At 42.2% G+C, this 17,080-nt stretch overlaps 1 protein-coding gene across 1 annotated transcript in view; it reads right to left on the bottom strand.

Annotated features, from left to right (window-relative positions):
• Window positions 1–16,324, bottom strand: part of LOC136835350 (glutamate receptor 2-like) — a 42,017-nt gene extending 25,693 nt beyond the window's left edge. The window contains exons 1-2 of the mRNA XM_067098734.1: window positions 16,228–16,324; window positions 1,853–2,011 (exon numbers count right to left, since the gene is read on the bottom strand). The gene's annotated coding sequence lies outside the window, so the exon portion shown is untranslated. The remainder of the gene's footprint in view (window positions 1–1,852; window positions 2,012–16,227) is intronic.
• Between the last annotated feature and the right edge of the window lie 756 nt (window positions 16,325–17,080).

Genomic DNA, 17,080 nt, shown 5'->3' with positions numbered 1-17,080 from the left:
TTAAGTTAGGTCGAAATGCCTCTGATACCTGAACCTGCACTGCTAAGTGTAGAATATGCAATATATTTCTACTAATCTTATTAAAATTTGTACTAAGTCAATAAATTTTTGTGCTTTTATACTCTAATATAAATTGTAAGTTTGGAAATATGAACAGAATTTCTCTAACTTGTTCTAAATTCTGACCAAAATCAATGTGGCATACAATGTATAACAGCCATTTTATATAGCATAAAATCTTATCCCATATCAAACATCTATTATTAAAATAAATAATTCAAAATGTTACACTTGTTATCAATGTGTACATAATCTAATATTTACAAGGTGCCATAATATATATAATTCTCTGGACACTAGTCAGGGACAGAAACACATCTTTGTAAACATATGGTTAAGTTACAAACTAGTTTCTGTACATTAACAAAAAATAATCATTAATATTATACAGGTTTTTCATCCTTAAAAATCTTCATTTAATCATTCTCACAAGAAATTTTGAGCCAAGATTTTCTAAGCATTTCAGCGAGTGTAGTGTTTGTTTCATGTAAAAAAAACATTAGCCTATACTTTGATTCTCACATACCAAAGTACATACAGTACTGTATTTTTTTTAAACATCAACAATACTGATAGGCTATAACATACATATACAACTAAACTCAACAAAAAGAAATTCAGAAAAGATAAACACATGTCAGAGGATGTATCCAGCATTTAACATGCAGATATTAACAAAAATACTGAAATATGAGAAATAAAAACATTTAATAATATATTATAAATTATACTGTCTTTATTATAAAACACCTCATATCCTTGAATAATACAGGATTCTAATTTTTTTTAGACATTTGTTTTTGCCTCAGAACTATATGCTTGCCCATTACACAGGTCATGCTTATTAACCTTTTAATAATTACTTACTCTAAACAACTTGAGAAGCCCCAGAAGTCAGCTAAGAGCTTGCTCAGGAGACATTTAATGTACAATGACTGTCAGCAAAAAAGTAAAAAATATATAATGTGGCAATTGTTCTACAAATGCATGATCATTCAAATGCAAGATTATGTTCATCTATTTCTCATTACTGTATCTGCTTTCTCTCATTCCATTTATCTTAATCACAACATTTTTTACCTTCTGTACACAAGTACTGAACTTAACTTTTCCTTTTAAACTTAAAACATAAAAAAAAAAATGTGATTGTTGCCAAACATATTAATTACTATCCAGTTATCTTCAGTTTTGCTATTTACTCTTCCACTCATCTATTCATTCTTATAAAACTCATCTATGCATTTTTATAAAATAAGCAATGCATTAGATGAGGAAAATGAGGAATATTGGTATGAAAGGAAGGCACAGTTATCTTTTGGCTTGATCCACTTAATTTCCTAAGGCCTAGATACTACGTGTTTAAATGGACTAGCCTTGAAAGCAAAGCTAGAAGCACATGTATACACTTAGAGCAACTAAAAAAGCATTAGCTCTTTCCATAATTATGTGCTAAATGGTGCACGTGAAATTCAAGCCCCATGTATAAGTACATGTTAAATGGTTAAATGGATTTCCTAAGGCCTAGATAATACGTGTTTAAATGGACTAGCCTTGAAAGCAAAGCTAGAAGCACATGTATACACTTAGAGCCACTAAAAAAGCATTAGCTCTTCCTATATTGATGTGCTAAATGGTGCACGTGAAATTCGAGCACTATGTATAAGTACATATTAACTGGTTAAAAGGATTTCCTAAGGCCTAGATAATGTGTGTTTAAATGGACTAAACTTGAAAGCAAAGCTTTAAAATTGTACACACTGTCATATTACCTCCACTTTCAATGTTGCATTACCTCCAAGGAAAATATCTGAAGCAAAAGAAATGGTCTGGTAATTTTTGCAGGTGCTTTAGAAAGAATGAGAACAATGTCCTGTCCAATTGGATAACCAAACTCTACAACTTCTGAGCGGTCATAGCTTGGAGTAAAGTCTAGAGGAGATATGTCCGCTTCCTGAAAATACAAATATGTATTTTTATAATAAAATGAGGTTTTGTACATACTTACCTGGTAATTATATATATATATAGCTGTAGTCTCTGACGTCACGGCAGAAAATTGAAAATCGCTGGCAGCGCTAATGAATGGTCACGTGATACCCTTCCCACCGCCCTCTACAGGTGGTGAGAGGAACCATAACCCAAACTCTTCATATGTTTATGCCATGCCTGCCCATGAGAGGGGGGAGGAGGGTGGGCTTTGATTATATAATTACCAGGTAAGTATGTACAAAACCTCATTTTATTATAAAAATACATTTTTGTACATATAACTTACCTGGTAATTATATATATAGCTGATTGGCACCTTGATGGAGGTGGGCCATGGCAGCTAATATGAAAGAAGTCTGAGACAATTGTGAAAATAAAAAACACAATGATGGTTCCTTACCTGTTGAGGTAGCTGATTTGATGGATACTGCCTCTTAATCTGCTATCAGCTCAGCACCAACTAGGTATATAGACCTGAGGGTTAAGTGCTAGAGGGCTACATGCCAGTCGAGCTCACCATGGACTATGCATGATAACCAACCAAATAAATGCCCCTGCCCAGGGCGCAGTACATGAAAAAACACATAGAACAAAGGGTGTCACCAATAACCTGTACCTTAAAAATATTACCCAAAATCTAAGACTGTTAGGTACTCCTAGTCACAATGTACCCCCAGACATCCCAGAAAACAACGCGCTAACCTTAAGCAAGAAAGCATCACAAAGGAAGGATCGACTTCCTTTATTCCCTTACAACACCGTGCCAGTCACCACAAACGGTCCCCAACGTACTGCATCCATCATATATTGTCTCAATCTCTCTCAAATAATGAGGCCTTGAACACTGACCTACATTTTCAAAATGTAGCTTGAATAATTGAATCTAAGGAAAGATTCCTCCTATATGCCAACGAGTTGAAACCGCTCTCCCTCATGTGCTTTAACTTTAGAATTTGAAGCTGTCTTCTACCTGGTTGTTGAGCTTCTACAATCAGGTCTCTCAAAAGAAGGAAAGAGCATTCTTCGAAAGAGCCTACTCGGATCCCTCACAGAACACAAAGATTAGGAGAAGGACCTCTCACTGCTTGAGTCCTTTCGAAATATACTTTAATGCTCTTACTGGGCATAAAAGTCTTTCTTCTTCATCTGGTCCCACCAAATCCGAGAGACCAGGAATCGAAAAGGATCTCGGCCAAGGCTTAGGCTGGTCTCATTCTTTGCCAAAAAACTCAGCAATGAAGAACAGACTGCCTTACCCTAAACCCAATTCTCTTATCTAGGGCGTGCAACTCACTGACTCTCCTTGCTGTAGCCAGAGCTACCAGAAGATTGTCTTCCTCGTAAGGTCTCTGAAAGAGCAAGACGATAATGGCTCAAACTTACCCCACAAGCCATTTCAAGACCACATCCAAATTCCAGAAACCAATCTCTCTCTGGAATTCTTGGATGTTTCAAACGATCTGATAAGATCTGACAAGTCCTTGTCATTTGAAATATCAGGCCCTTATGCCTAAAGACTGTTGAAAGCATTGCTCTGTAGCCCTTGATGATCGACGGCGAAGACAGCTTCCTCTCCACTCCAGATACAGGAGGAAGTCTGCGATCTCTTCTAAAGTGGTCTTAGAAGATGATGTACCAGTCTTCCTACCCACTCTCTGAAGACTGACCACTTAGCTTGATAAACTGCTGGGAGGACTGTCTACGAGCTCTAGCAATGGCTCTAGAGACCTTCCTTGAAAAAACCTCTGCTCTGAGGGCAACGTTCGACGGTCTGAGCGCAGTTAGCTGAAGCGGATAGACCTCCGTGAAATCTTCAGAAGTGAGGCTGTCTGAGTAGATCTACTCTCGGTGGTAAAAGCCTCGGGAAGTCTACGAGAAGACTTATCAAGTCCGGAACCATTCCCTTGCTGGCAAAACGGAGCAACCAGCGTCATGCGCATGTCCTTGTGGGACAACATTTTTATTAGAACTGCTCTCAACATCTTGAGCGGAGGAAGGCGTAAGGTCAGACCTGCCAGTCCATCAGCATTGCATCAAAGACTGCCCCCTCGTCCGGCACTGGAGAGCAATAAAGAGGCAGTTGAGTTGTCCTCTTGGTGGCAAACAGATCTATGAGGACGACCCATAGATTCCACAGTTGGAGGCAAACTTCTTGATTTAAGATCCACTCTGTTGAGAGTGCCCAGAAAGCTCCTGCTTAGCTCGTCTGCCCTCACATTGAGCTTTCCTGGAATGAACCTTGTCATCAACGTCGTTTGGTTCGTTTTCGCCCATAACAGAATCTCTCGCTACCAGGTATAGCGAGAACAGTGGAATCCCTCCTTGCTTTTTATGTATGCGAGCTGTTGTATTGTCTGATTAGACAATCACTGCCTGTAGTTCCTTACCACCTTCGCAAATTCTAAAGGGCTAAATATAGATGGCCTTTAATTCCTTCAGATTGATGTACCACGAAGTTGTTCTCCCTTCCATCGGCCTGCTGTTTCCAACTTGCTAACGTGGCTCCCCATCCTAGATCTAAGGCGTCTGCACACAAGATGAGGTTGGGGTTCTTTAGAGAACAGTGAAATTCCCTTCCTGAAGTTTCTCTGGAGGTTCCACCAACTGAGGTCTGCCTTTATCTCCTCTGAGATTTGAAAAACAAAACAGAGTCAGGCTCTTCTTCCTGTCCCAGACTTCTCTTAAAAAAGAACTGAAGGGGCCTTAGATGCTAGTCTCCCCAAACTCACAAATGGTTCTGCGGAGACAACTTCCCCCAGAAGGCTCATCCCACTCGTTGGCCGAGCACTGGGTCTTCTTCAGAAAATCTCGCACTTTCAACAGGCACGACTCTACCCTCTCCACCGACAGAGAAGCCTGAAAAACTACTGAGTTCATCTGAACTCCCAAATAGACTAATTCTTGAGATGGCACCAGATGTGACTTCTGCCAATTTACCAGAAGTCCCAATTCTTGGTTAGATGAAGAGTCTTTTCCAAATCCTTCACACACCTTTCCTTCGTCTTCGCACGCGGGAGCCAATCGTCTAAATAAAAACTGTTCTGATCCCCAACAGATGCAGCCACTTCGCCACTGATGACAAAACTCTGGTGAAAACCTGGGGGCCGTCAGAGGTCGAAGCACATTGCTCTGAACTGAAACACTTAGCCCTTGAACACAAGCGAAGGACTTCCTCAAGCAGGATGGATTGGGATGTGGAAATATACATCCTGGAGGTCGATGGATACCATCAATCTCCTGGAAGAAGGGATGACAGCATTGATTGAGTGGTTTCCATCACAAACTTTGTCTTCTTTACAAAACAGGTTCAAAGCACTCACATCTAGAACTGGCCTCCAGCCTCCTGACGCCTTTAATGGTACAACAAAGAGACGATTGTAAAATCCTGGGGAGAAAGGGGGAGAACTTTCTCTATTGCTTCTTTCTCTAGCAAAGCTGACACTTTTTCTCTAGAGCACAACATTTCTCTGAGTCTAGAGAATAAGCCATTAAGACCACTGGTTCCCTGGACAAAGGAGGGTCCTTCAAGAATGGAATTGAATAGCCTTCCTTTAATACCGAGACTGTCAAGGTTCTGCTCCCCTTTCTTCCCAGACTGTCCAGAAAGCTGACAGTCTGGCTCCTATTGGTGAGTGAAGGAGGCGCTCTCACTTCTTGTCGGAGGGTTTGATCGCTTTAGGAACAAAACGACTTCTCCCTCTCGATCTGGGAAACGATTTAGCAGGGCTCTTCCACGAAAGGGCTGACCTTGAGATTTCTCCGTCGACGTTGTCGGGCGAGCAACTGTTGAAATAACGGTTTAGGCTTCTTGATGGACTGTGCCAGCAAGTCTTGAGTTGCCCTCTGTTGAAGAGTCGAAGCGATCTCAGATACTATTTCCCTTGGGAAAAAGATGTTTCCCTATCCAAAGGAGCGAACAACAAAGCTGACTTCTGGGACCGAGACACACCTTTAGTGGTGAAAGAACACCATAGTTCACGTTTCTTGAGAATACCTAACGCTAACCATGGAAGAGAGTTCCATAGCCGCATCTCTAATGCTCCTGTCGATGCAAGCTAACCGTCCGGACAGGGAAGCGAACTGATCGTCCTGAAGGGCGCAAGCTTTTAGTTTCCTTCCAAGAGCTCCAACCCGACCAATCGAGGAAACTAATAACTTCCAAAATCTTAAAAACATTCTTGCAGAGGTGATCAAATTCCGATGTAGAAAAGAATTCTTTTGGCTGAATTAAGACCGACCTCCTGGCCCGAATCTACAAACTAGAGAAATCTCCTTGGGAGGAGGTACTCCCAACGAGAAAGATTCTCCAGTCTCGTACCAACCACCACGACGAGACGACAATTTGAAGGGAAAACAAAACACAGTCTTCCCTTTGTTCCCTCTTCTCTGCAAGCCACTCCTCCATTTTCTTCAATCCTTTCTGGCTGAAATAGAAAGAACTAATTTGGTAGCCAGCGAAGTGTCTGTCCTATTATCACGAGCGTATTGAGATTCCCCGGAGAAGCTGGGGATACTGGTGAAAAGGAATCCGGAAAATTCTCCAGAAAATACTGAAGCAGTTGCTTATAGCTCGATAACGGCTTCTCTTTCTCTGGTTGTACCTCCGCCTCCGATTCCAAGCAACATCACCACCAGAAATCGGAGAAAGAGCCAAGGAACTAGTTGGAGGAAGATTCGTCTTCCTAGGAGAATGCAGCACAGGATCGCTCGTAGGAAGCGCACATTCGATGAAGGCATCCTTAGAAATCAAGCAACTTGCAGTTCGTTCACGGAAGGATCACTTTTTCCACAAAGCCGAGAATGCTATCAAGCTTCCTATTCATTTCCGCCAAAAAACAAATCTTGAGGCAAGGCGGAAGAAGGAGAATGAGAATAGAACGAGGCACGAAGACCGCAGGTGTTGGGCTTGACCGAGAGTCACCAGGAGAAACAATTTTTGGCGCATGGCGCATGGCGCCAGGAGGATCGTGGGGTGGCGTATGGCGTGATGAGCCAGGCGAAAACGAAGGATGGCGCATGGCGGCGTGGCGCTAGATGCAGCAATCACGCCAGAAGCAGCAACAACAAGCGAAGACGACACCACTCTCTTCTTACGTAGCGTCTCGGCGCTTCCAACACCTGCCTCTGTCTCTCCCAATCCACGGAATGCGAAAAACATTCAGGCTCCTCCCAAAAACTACACGAAGGAGGTTGATCTTGAAGCGCCACTCTTTTCTTGGGAACTGCCAAGGAGATGCCAACCTAGACCTCTTGAATGGTCTCGAGACATCTTTCTGGCGCCAACCTCTCTTAGGCGAATCCTCACTCGACATACTCGAAGACATACACCTCCTTGATGTGCCTTTTCTATGGCTAACATCTGCATCCTGGGAAGCAGCAACAGGACTGCTTGAGGGGCCAACTGCTCGGGGGCAGGTCCTCACCTCCCTTGGGCTTTCGACTTGCCTCCTCCTGGTGCTGGGGAGTTTGACAGAGGTCCAGGCCTGGGAGAATGAGTGGGCCAGGCAGCCAGCTCCTCCACTGCACTATCACAAGACACTGCACTTCGTACCACCAAAGACTTACTCATCCGCTCCATGGCAGCAAGCATAACACTAAAGCGCGCATCCATCTGCGTCTTAAGACTAGCCACGGTATCGGGTTCAGGAATAACGGGTCTGGGATAGGAGATTTGTTAGAAGAAGGAATATCAGGGTTAATAACCGAAAAAGATACATCCTGACTATCACGGGAGGATAAAGAGAAGTCCTAGCTGAAGCTTTCCTAGCTCTTCTTTGAAGCCCTTCTCAGATAAGCATTTAAAATCTTCCATTCTTCCCTGACAAATTCTTACATTCTTCTTTGGGTTAACGATACCGAACAAACCTGTCCTCTACACCCCGAACACACAGAATGAGGGTCAATGGTAATTTTCCTAATCTAGTTTTGCAGCCCTTTGCTACAAAACCTATACACCGAGGACCAGTGTCCGACATAATGCTAAATAAAGGAAGATTGGGATGAAAAAAGCTAAGTACAAACAATGTCTGCCAAAGATTCAAATCAAACAATTGTACATCACCAACAATGTCCAACGAAAGAATCAGCGATAATTCTCTGCTAAGTTGAACCGGCTTACCGGTACCACACAGAAACATATGAAGAGTTTGGGTTATGGTTCCTCTCCACTCACCTGTAGAGGGCGGTGGGAAGGGTATCACGTGACCATTCATTAGCGCTGCAGCGTTTTCAATTTTCTGCCGTGACGTCAGAGACTACAGCTATATATATATAAATTACCAGGTAAAGTTATATGTACAAAACTGTATTGTATAACATGATAATAAATGTTACCATATACGTGTAAAAATTTCTGCAGATGGTATTGAATGCCCAAGACCTTACTGTATGTTATTTTTACAAGCATAAATATTTCTAGCTGAATAAAAATAAAATTAAGATAAATTCTATTTGTACTTTTCCTAGGTATACAAACCCAGAACCTTTTATGTAGGAGTACTGTATCATTCAGCCCAAGCCAGTCGAAAGTTGATAACAAGGTAATTAAACAGGTGGTTAACACATCGAGATGGGGATGAGTTTGGGAGTATCCTCACTCAATGACTGACGCCTTCATCATTCCTATGGCTGTAGGGACTGAGTGGGCAATTCAGGTGGAACTAAGTATAAAGGTTCTCGTTTGTATACCTAAAAATATAAACTGATATTCTAAATTTTTATTTGTTTCTATGGGAATACAAAGCATCACATTTTATGTAGGAGGCTGGAAAAATACATTTTTAAATTTGTTTTTGCTTCTATGGAAATACAAGGCACTGCCTTTTATAGAGGAGACTTGCCCCTTGGGTGGGAGGTCAGTCCTGACAACTGACTAGTAGCTGAAGTCACCATGGAATCGATATGATCATAGTTGTTGTATTGCAAGCAGGGAAACATGACTCCTGTAACCTCCTACTGGTCTTGCAAAATAATTGGTGGGAGTAGTAGGGCCCTTGGTCAGAGTGCTGCTTTTAAAGCAAGAAGGGTTACACAAGTTAGGAATTTTTAGGAGGACCACATGTCTCCAGTAAGAGACTGCATGTCAGAAAACATTTAATTCTGGCTATTACAAGTACAGGCAGTCCCCGGTTTGTGACAGGGTTCCGTTTTTCATAAACCGAAAACTCGTCAAAACCTTAAGAAAACCTTACTTTTAATGTTTTGGGTGTATTGAAAACGATGTAAACTGCATTTTTATTGAGTTTTCATCAAAAACACCTCAAATTTTTGATTATTCTGCTGTTTTGGAGCCATTTCTTCCGTCGGATCTGCGTATGACGCGCTCGTAATCCCGGAACATGCGTCGTAAACCGGAAATAATTTCTGATGAATATATCTGAAAAGCTTGTAACCTTGGAATGTCGTAAAGCAGGACCATGTCGTAAACCGGGGACTGCCTGTAAAGGGTTCAGGACTTAACTCGATCATGCCACCTTATAGGAGAGGATGAGGATATACTTCCTTATCCCAAACACAGAACAGAAACCCAAAATGTAACTTGTCTGAGACTAGCAGGTAATTCTGCCTGGATACTTCTCCTAAGGGAATAAGGGAAAAGGACTCCAGTTACTGCACTTTACACTTTACAGATGTAAGAAACAGACAATCCTGTCATTTCTCAAGAAGTGCAGACCTTTAAACACTGTTAATCTTGTTAATATAGGAGTGCAGACAGGGGCTGCCTCTGGACTTGCATCAAAATCTATACAGCTCCAGCTATACTGAACAAAAATTAATATACTTTTCTTTTTGTCATAAGGAAAAGTCCCTAGATGACTAAGAAAAGTCTTTGGAGCTCAGGAGCTAGACGACAGTTCCATGAGGTTAGTCAAAGCATTTCAATATTTCTGTAAGGCAGATTACTATGGAGTAAGGCTTTTCCTTCCCTGCCTGATGAAGCAGATTACTATGGGTAATGCCTAAGAATTCTACTGAAACATGAAAGGACTGGGAACCTATGCATCCTCCGCCAAAAAGCAATTAGAAACATAGTGGAGTTCCCACTAGTCCTCAACTCTAGAGTGGCCCCCTTCAACAGCAGAAACATGGAAGGATTACACAAATAGGTATGTCCAATCCTGAATCCCAATGTCTACTGCCCAGGCTTGAGGGCTCTAGAATTGGGAGACTGTGATTCAACTTAGCATCAAAGAGACCAACGAGGGTTACCAGAACACTCTCCTAATTGCCATGCAGCATATGGGGAAAGATCAAGCGCGAGAGTACCTGTCCTGGATGACAAATGTGTCCATCAAACATACAGTCAACCAGGAAACACAGACATATGTACAATATTCCTCTCCACTGTCCAGAGGCTAAAGTTCTGATGATGGCTCCCAGGGTTCCAATTTATGCCTCCTGCCTTCTAATATAAGTTAGAGAGGCATGCTCAGGAGACAGAAATTACTTAAATCCCTTCTGGCTAGCCAACAGCTTGCAGTTAATGAAGACTCGTTTCTACTGGTGACCACACCCCTGAAGCAACTGGTTCCCGATAATCACATCCCACTTCTCGTCTGAGGCAACTGCATACAGTGAGAGGTCTGGGTTAAGGGAATCAGGGACTTCCCCTGCGAGACAATACTAAGGCAATGACCAATGAAGAAGGATCCACTCTTGGCTCTGTGCTGCAACTCAAGGTCTGGCCAAGTCTCTCCCAATGCCAATGCAACTGAAGTATGCAAAGTCAAGTACTCGGAACAGACTACTCCACAGAAGACAAGTGGCTTGAGAAACAGCCAGGATTGGGGGCATGCACCCTGAGGAGGAGGAAATCTCTCATGATTAATAACATCGTCTACTCGAGCTTGTGTCGGAAAACCTTGAAGAGAACAGAATCAATCCCCATGCCCAGGTAGGTCACTCTTTGCACAGAGTTAGAGAGATGACCTCAGACCTTTAGTAAGAATAGGGCCTTGCCAAGCTCACATTACAGGCTCTCTTACCTTCCATAAACCCCCTGGACTTCACAAAGTTAACCCGTCATCCCAATACAGAAGTAACTTTACTCTAACAAGAAAACATACATGAAGGGATAACGCCCAGCAAATACTTGGCAAGGCTGAGCCTGAAACCAGGAGCTCGACATTGATATATCTTCCCCAAAAGATAAGCGTAGGCACTTCCAGAAAGTTGGTGAATGGGGACCGCAGCGGTATGCATCATTTATGTAACTGTAAACATTCACATCCTTTTTCCATGGAGGTTAAAGACTGTGGCAGTTGACAGCATGGAAAAGGGAAACAATGAGCCACAGTGGTTGAGCCTGTACATGTCTAGGAACAAACATCATCAAACTTCTATGCAGGCACTAGGAATATCCTGTGTAAAAGGCCAGCAAGTTAGCTGTTACTTCCTCTAATGCTGCCTTCTCTAATGGAGAAAGACTTCCTGATAAACACCTGTCTCTTCTCTAGGATGCTCTGTATGACTGAAAGGTGCAAGAGGGTGAATTCCTGAAAGGAATGCAAAAAAACCTTCCAAAGAACTGCTTTACCAGGAAGTCTACAACAAGTGTTCCCTCACTGGTGAGGCATCAATCTGGAACCACCGGCCCATGAGGGCTCGACAGAACTAATTAGATATAGGAATCTTGATATAGTGGAGGAAATGAACAACCCCTTTAGTAAGAAAACTAGATCCTTAGTGCCAAAAGGGCAATTCTTCCCTGCTGAGCCCAAAAGGAAGGCCGACAGAAGGCGGTAGAAATGCCAAGGTATGTTTATTGAAGAGGAAGAGGAGACTGTCCTCAGTTGACTGGGAAAGGAGGAAAGTACTAACTCAGTCTTTAGTGTCTCCTTCCCTACCCCCATAGCTATCAACAACACAGCTTGTTGTCTACTCCTTTCAAAGGAAGAGCTGACACATGAGCTAGTTCACCCATCCCATCCCAAAAAAGGCCTTGGGAAACAAAAACTTTCCAGGGGCTTATCAAGGATCCTGGCCTAAGGAGGATGTCCCCAAACTGAATAGCATCGATGGCATTAGCCAAATTTAATAATCTCAGGCTCCTGAAATGAGAAAAATGGCTTAGCAGACACAATTGCGCCTCTCTTGGTGGAAAAAACATGGACCCTAACAGCTGGATCAGGAAAGGAAAAAAATCCCTGCTCAAACACCATAGTCTTCCTAGCAGATGGCAAGGGAGACAAGAGAGAGGACTTTCAAAGGAGAATCTTTAGACAAACATTCCCACTGAGGCATCTCCAAAGTACCAGAAACACGACTTAAAGGAACGACTGAGAATTTGTCCAAGCACAACTGTACTAATTCCTTTAAACTGAGGATAGAATAAATGTTCCCCTTCCTGAAAAGGAGGCAAAGGGAGAATGCTGACAGGAAGGCAAGAACAAAGGTATTTGAACACATAAATGGTCTCCAAAGACCAGGGGCTAAATTCTCCTAATCCAGCTGACAGAGAATTATTATTTCTGGTCTCCCAAGACCAAAGGCTAAAGTTCCTCTAATCAAGCTGACAGAAATTAAAGTCAAAGGTTTCTCACTAATAGGGACTCGCAGACTCCTTGCAGGACTCACCGAAGTGTCATGTGGACTCATTGACTTTCGACTCACTAACTCCCCATGCAGAGTCAGACAAAAGTGGGGATCATACACAACCGTTCAAACTTGTTGCAAGGCATCTGGACTCGCAACCAACCATGCGGACTTGCCAACACCTGAGCAGATTCACTGTAGGCCAAAGAGGCAAACTCACTGACACCTGTCGGACTCACCACCCAGCCATGCAGACTCCTGAGGACTTGCAAAACCGCTCGGACTCACCACCAGCCATGCGTACAGACACCCAGCGTACTTGCAGACAACAGTCACGGACTCTCGCCGTTTGCGGAAACTCACAGACTAACAGGCAAAAGCAATATCTGGCACAGTTAGCCTAAGTTTGTAAACCACAAAAGAACATGAACTGACATAAAAATGGCCTAAGTCAAAACAAACTTGGACCATCGGCGATAAAGGGAGAACTAGTGCGAATGCTGAATGAGGGAGCTACCTACAGACTCAGGAATGCTAATGATGGAAGCAGGGCGACACCATGGGATTGCAGGAGTGAAGCCTTTTGCTAGCATGGTGGTGCCTTGCGTTGGCAGGCACAGCGTCTTGGACCTTGGGAGGCATGGCACCTTGCACCCTGGGAGGTGAGGTGCCTTGTGCCTGGCAGGTGTGGCGCCTTGCACCTTGGCTGCACTCACAATAGATCGCAATCAGTTATCTGGCTCGGATGAATCAATAGAATAACCATGTTAATTCTGAAGAATACCTAGATTCAAGATTGTTCTTTTACTCTCTCCTAGGTCTATCTTTCTCTTCTAATTCAGCAATTTATTCCCCTTAACTCTCCCAAATATCAATCCTTGCGATGATCATGAAGCAAGCAGGGGAGAATAGGCCTACTGATAATCTTCACGATTGTGAGGAATCATCTTAGGTACAGTCACTGTACGACATTTTCACCGATAAATACCTTAAACCTGGTAACCTTAGTTTCTCCTTGAGGTAAATCTAAGCAACAGCTCTGCATGGACTATTACCTTGAAATTGATTTTCCTATACTTTTTAGTGTTTGCCAATGAAGGACGTGATGGTGATTATTGTCAGTCAATTATTATTAACCTCATATCTACCCAACATGGCTGAGGCCTTTGGGAATGCGGGGTTTTGGCTGGGGAAAAATGTTGGGAGAAAGACCGGACTGCTGTGTTGTTGCTACGAATGGTTTGTGCATTACAAGTCATTGGGAGCCATATGTTTAAGAAGGGATTGGCTAAGGAAACTTATTATAAAAAGAACTATACTAACCTCAAGTACCTAACCTAACCTGCAGGCCATGTTACTTAGCTAGAGGTGGAGCCCAATGGAACCCCCATGAAGGGAAATGGTATTTCTACATAACAGCTCGCACCAACTATTACCTTGAAATTAATTTTTCCTATGCTTTCAGTGTTGCTGATGAAGTAAGTGGTGTTGTTTATTGTCAGTCAACTATTATTAACATACAATTCTATCAATAATGTTGAGGACCCAGTGGGAGCAGGGTTTTGGGTGGGGAAATACACTAGGAGAAAACTGGACTGTCATGTTGGTTGTATGGAGACGGTTCCACGCATTCTGAGTCATTGAGAGCCATATGTTCAAAGGAGAGGAATGGCTAAGGTCTATTAAAAGGAACCATACTAAACTAAAAGTACCTAACCTAACCTAACCTAGTGGTCATGTTACTTAGCCAGGGGCTCCACTCGGTGAAGAAAAACTCCACATTTTACAAAAGTTCCCCTATAACCTACACATACATGGCAACATTCCAGGCTGGCCAGCATACAATAACATTATCATTTCTAGGGTTAATTACAGGTTCATTACAGTCGACTGACAAAAAATAACAGTAAATTCTGCAAAATACAATACAAAAGTCAGGGTAAAACTTTGCTTGACTCGCACTGCCTGATTCCTGTCAGTTGTTGACTGGGGGCAGGTTATGGCCTTGCCCCTGGCCAGGTCAGGGCACATTGCCTAAGTTGGTTAAGGTAGGTAAGATCTGGTTAGGTCAGGACCCGGCATTACAGGGCAGGTTATGTTATTGGTAATTCTAAACCGGCTGTCCCAGCGGTGAGCTAGACTATAGGGAATTGACGTTTTCTATGTTATTTTGCTTCCTTTAGAAAATTTAAAGTAATATGTTGTTGGCCGGCTGTAACTAAGCTGTCATTGACCTTTGAAGACTACCGCGACTTGTATTACCTAACGTGGGGTGGGTCTAAATGACATTCATGGCAAGCCCCCCACCTCCACTTAGCTAATCGGCAAGTATGCAACAGTAAGCCCCTAAAATGCCAACCTACGTACCTAGGGTGTTTTACTGGTTGCAATTTTTGCCGTGTGTAGTATGGAGGGAGGGTGGGGGCTTGTGTGATCTGACCTTTCAGCGTTAAATGTCGTGTGGTCTTCAAGGTCAGTCTGACTATATTTACTGCCGGCCGACAAATATGACTTTAAATTCTTGTAAAGCAAGTAAAATAACATAAAAAACGCCAATTGCCACAGTCTAACTCACGGGACAACAACCCAGAATACCATGTTTTTATGCATGAGAAACCTGTCGAGTCGGTGACTGGCAGGGAATCAGGCAGCGCAACTGGGCCTATAGTAAAGTTTTACCATAATCAATTTCCAGGGTAATCCCATGCACAGTTAGGTAATTTTAAGTATTGGCTCTGCGCCTGTTTTTACCTTGGGAAACTGGTTTTCTACACTTTTAGGGCTTCTGATATTGGCAGTGCATTTTCTTTGTTGTCGGCCAAATGGAATATCCCTTCACCGTGTTTAGTACTGGCTCCGGGGCAGTACCCACGTTAACAAGTTATGCACTTGCCGGACAGGATATGAACCGTTTGAAACAGACATGCCCGTGCTCTGTCTCAAAGAAGATCGCGTGCAGAAACCCCTTGTTGGATGGACTTCAGGGTTAATTACAGGTTAATTACATTTTGCAACAAAAAACTGTAGAAAAAGTCAAGTTGAAGAAATCGCCATCGCAGAGCTACTACTGAGACCTACCACAGTTTGTTCCACAGTTCTACCAAGGAAACTCCACTTTTGCAAACCTCCCCTATAACAATGCACATGTGCAACAGAATTCAGGATGGCAAAGCATACAACTTCTGAAGTTAATTACAGGTTAAATACAGCCGACCGACAAAAAATAACGATAAATTATTGATATGCAGCAAAATACTAGGGAAAAATAAATTTCCAAAGTAATACCCCTTGAGAGCTATTGCTTAGTTCTACCAGAAACTATACTAACCTCCATTACCTAACCCTAACCTAACCTAGTAGACCCGTGTTACTTGGCGAAACTTCACGTTTTGCAAAAGCTCCCCTATCACACTGTGCATGAGCAACAGCATTCCAGACTGGCCAGCATATAGCTTCGAGTAATTACATGTTAATTACTGTTGACCGACAAAAAATAACAGTAAATTCTTGATAAGCAACCATAAAACTATAGGAAAAATCAACTTCAAAGTAATAGGCTACCCCTGCAGAGCTATTGCTTAGTTCTACCATCTTGGTATGAAATCTCAACCAACAGGATAGCCCTAATGACCAGAGAACACCTACCTGAACATTTTCGTAAATCGATGTGAAATTTCGGGCTGTGGACTTGCCAAATTCCACAATTTCCGAATCATGGGTTTCAGGAATTTTACATGAAGCACTTTTTCTCGTCCTTGTAGCTTACCGTGCCCTACGGATATAATTTTCATCAAGTCTCTCAAACCTCGTGACGGACCTAGATTTGCAATTTGAAGTGAATGTGACTCCGTGTTATAAGTGTCAAAACAAATGCACAAGAAAAATATATACAACAATACTAAGAACACAATTGGGGTAAATACGGCGACAACCGATGTAACAGTCCTTTTCCAAGGACCACTCAACATAAAGACAGTCAAAGAAAGAAAAAATATATACAATAAATAAAATCGAACTATATGAACGCACAGTATTGTAAATAATGAGAGGCCGATATATTGCTAATCTGCCAACAAAATGAACTAATACTGGTTCGGCACTGACACAAAATTATATATATAGATAAAAATAAAACTGAAATGATTCCGAGAGGAGACTTACCCATGAGTTTTAGGCGTTTCGGGGCAGAAAACTGTCATCTGGAATCAGTTGAGCGCAAAAATTCTTCGGTCGAGTGAATATTGTTTCAAGAGCATTTTTTTTCAACAAAAATAAGGAAACAAAACATTGAAAATACACAGATTTGGGATATGAAGCATAACAGAAATAATGTAAATATGAAGCATAGACCACATAAAATTTATACAAATTAAATAGAATTTTATTTTCCAAACAGAATTGATTTTTAATTTATTCGATGATGGAACAGGACAATAAACTCTTTTATGGAGAAATTCAAGCAGTGAATTAAAGGTAGTAAAAACAGAGTAAAATATTC

Source organism: Macrobrachium rosenbergii, chromosome 55 (assembly GCF_040412425.1).
Source record: "Macrobrachium rosenbergii isolate ZJJX-2024 chromosome 55, ASM4041242v1, whole genome shotgun sequence".
Classification (NCBI taxonomy): domain Eukaryota; kingdom Metazoa; phylum Arthropoda; class Malacostraca; order Decapoda; family Palaemonidae; genus Macrobrachium; species Macrobrachium rosenbergii.
This window is presented reverse-complemented; position numbering and strand designations above follow the sequence as displayed.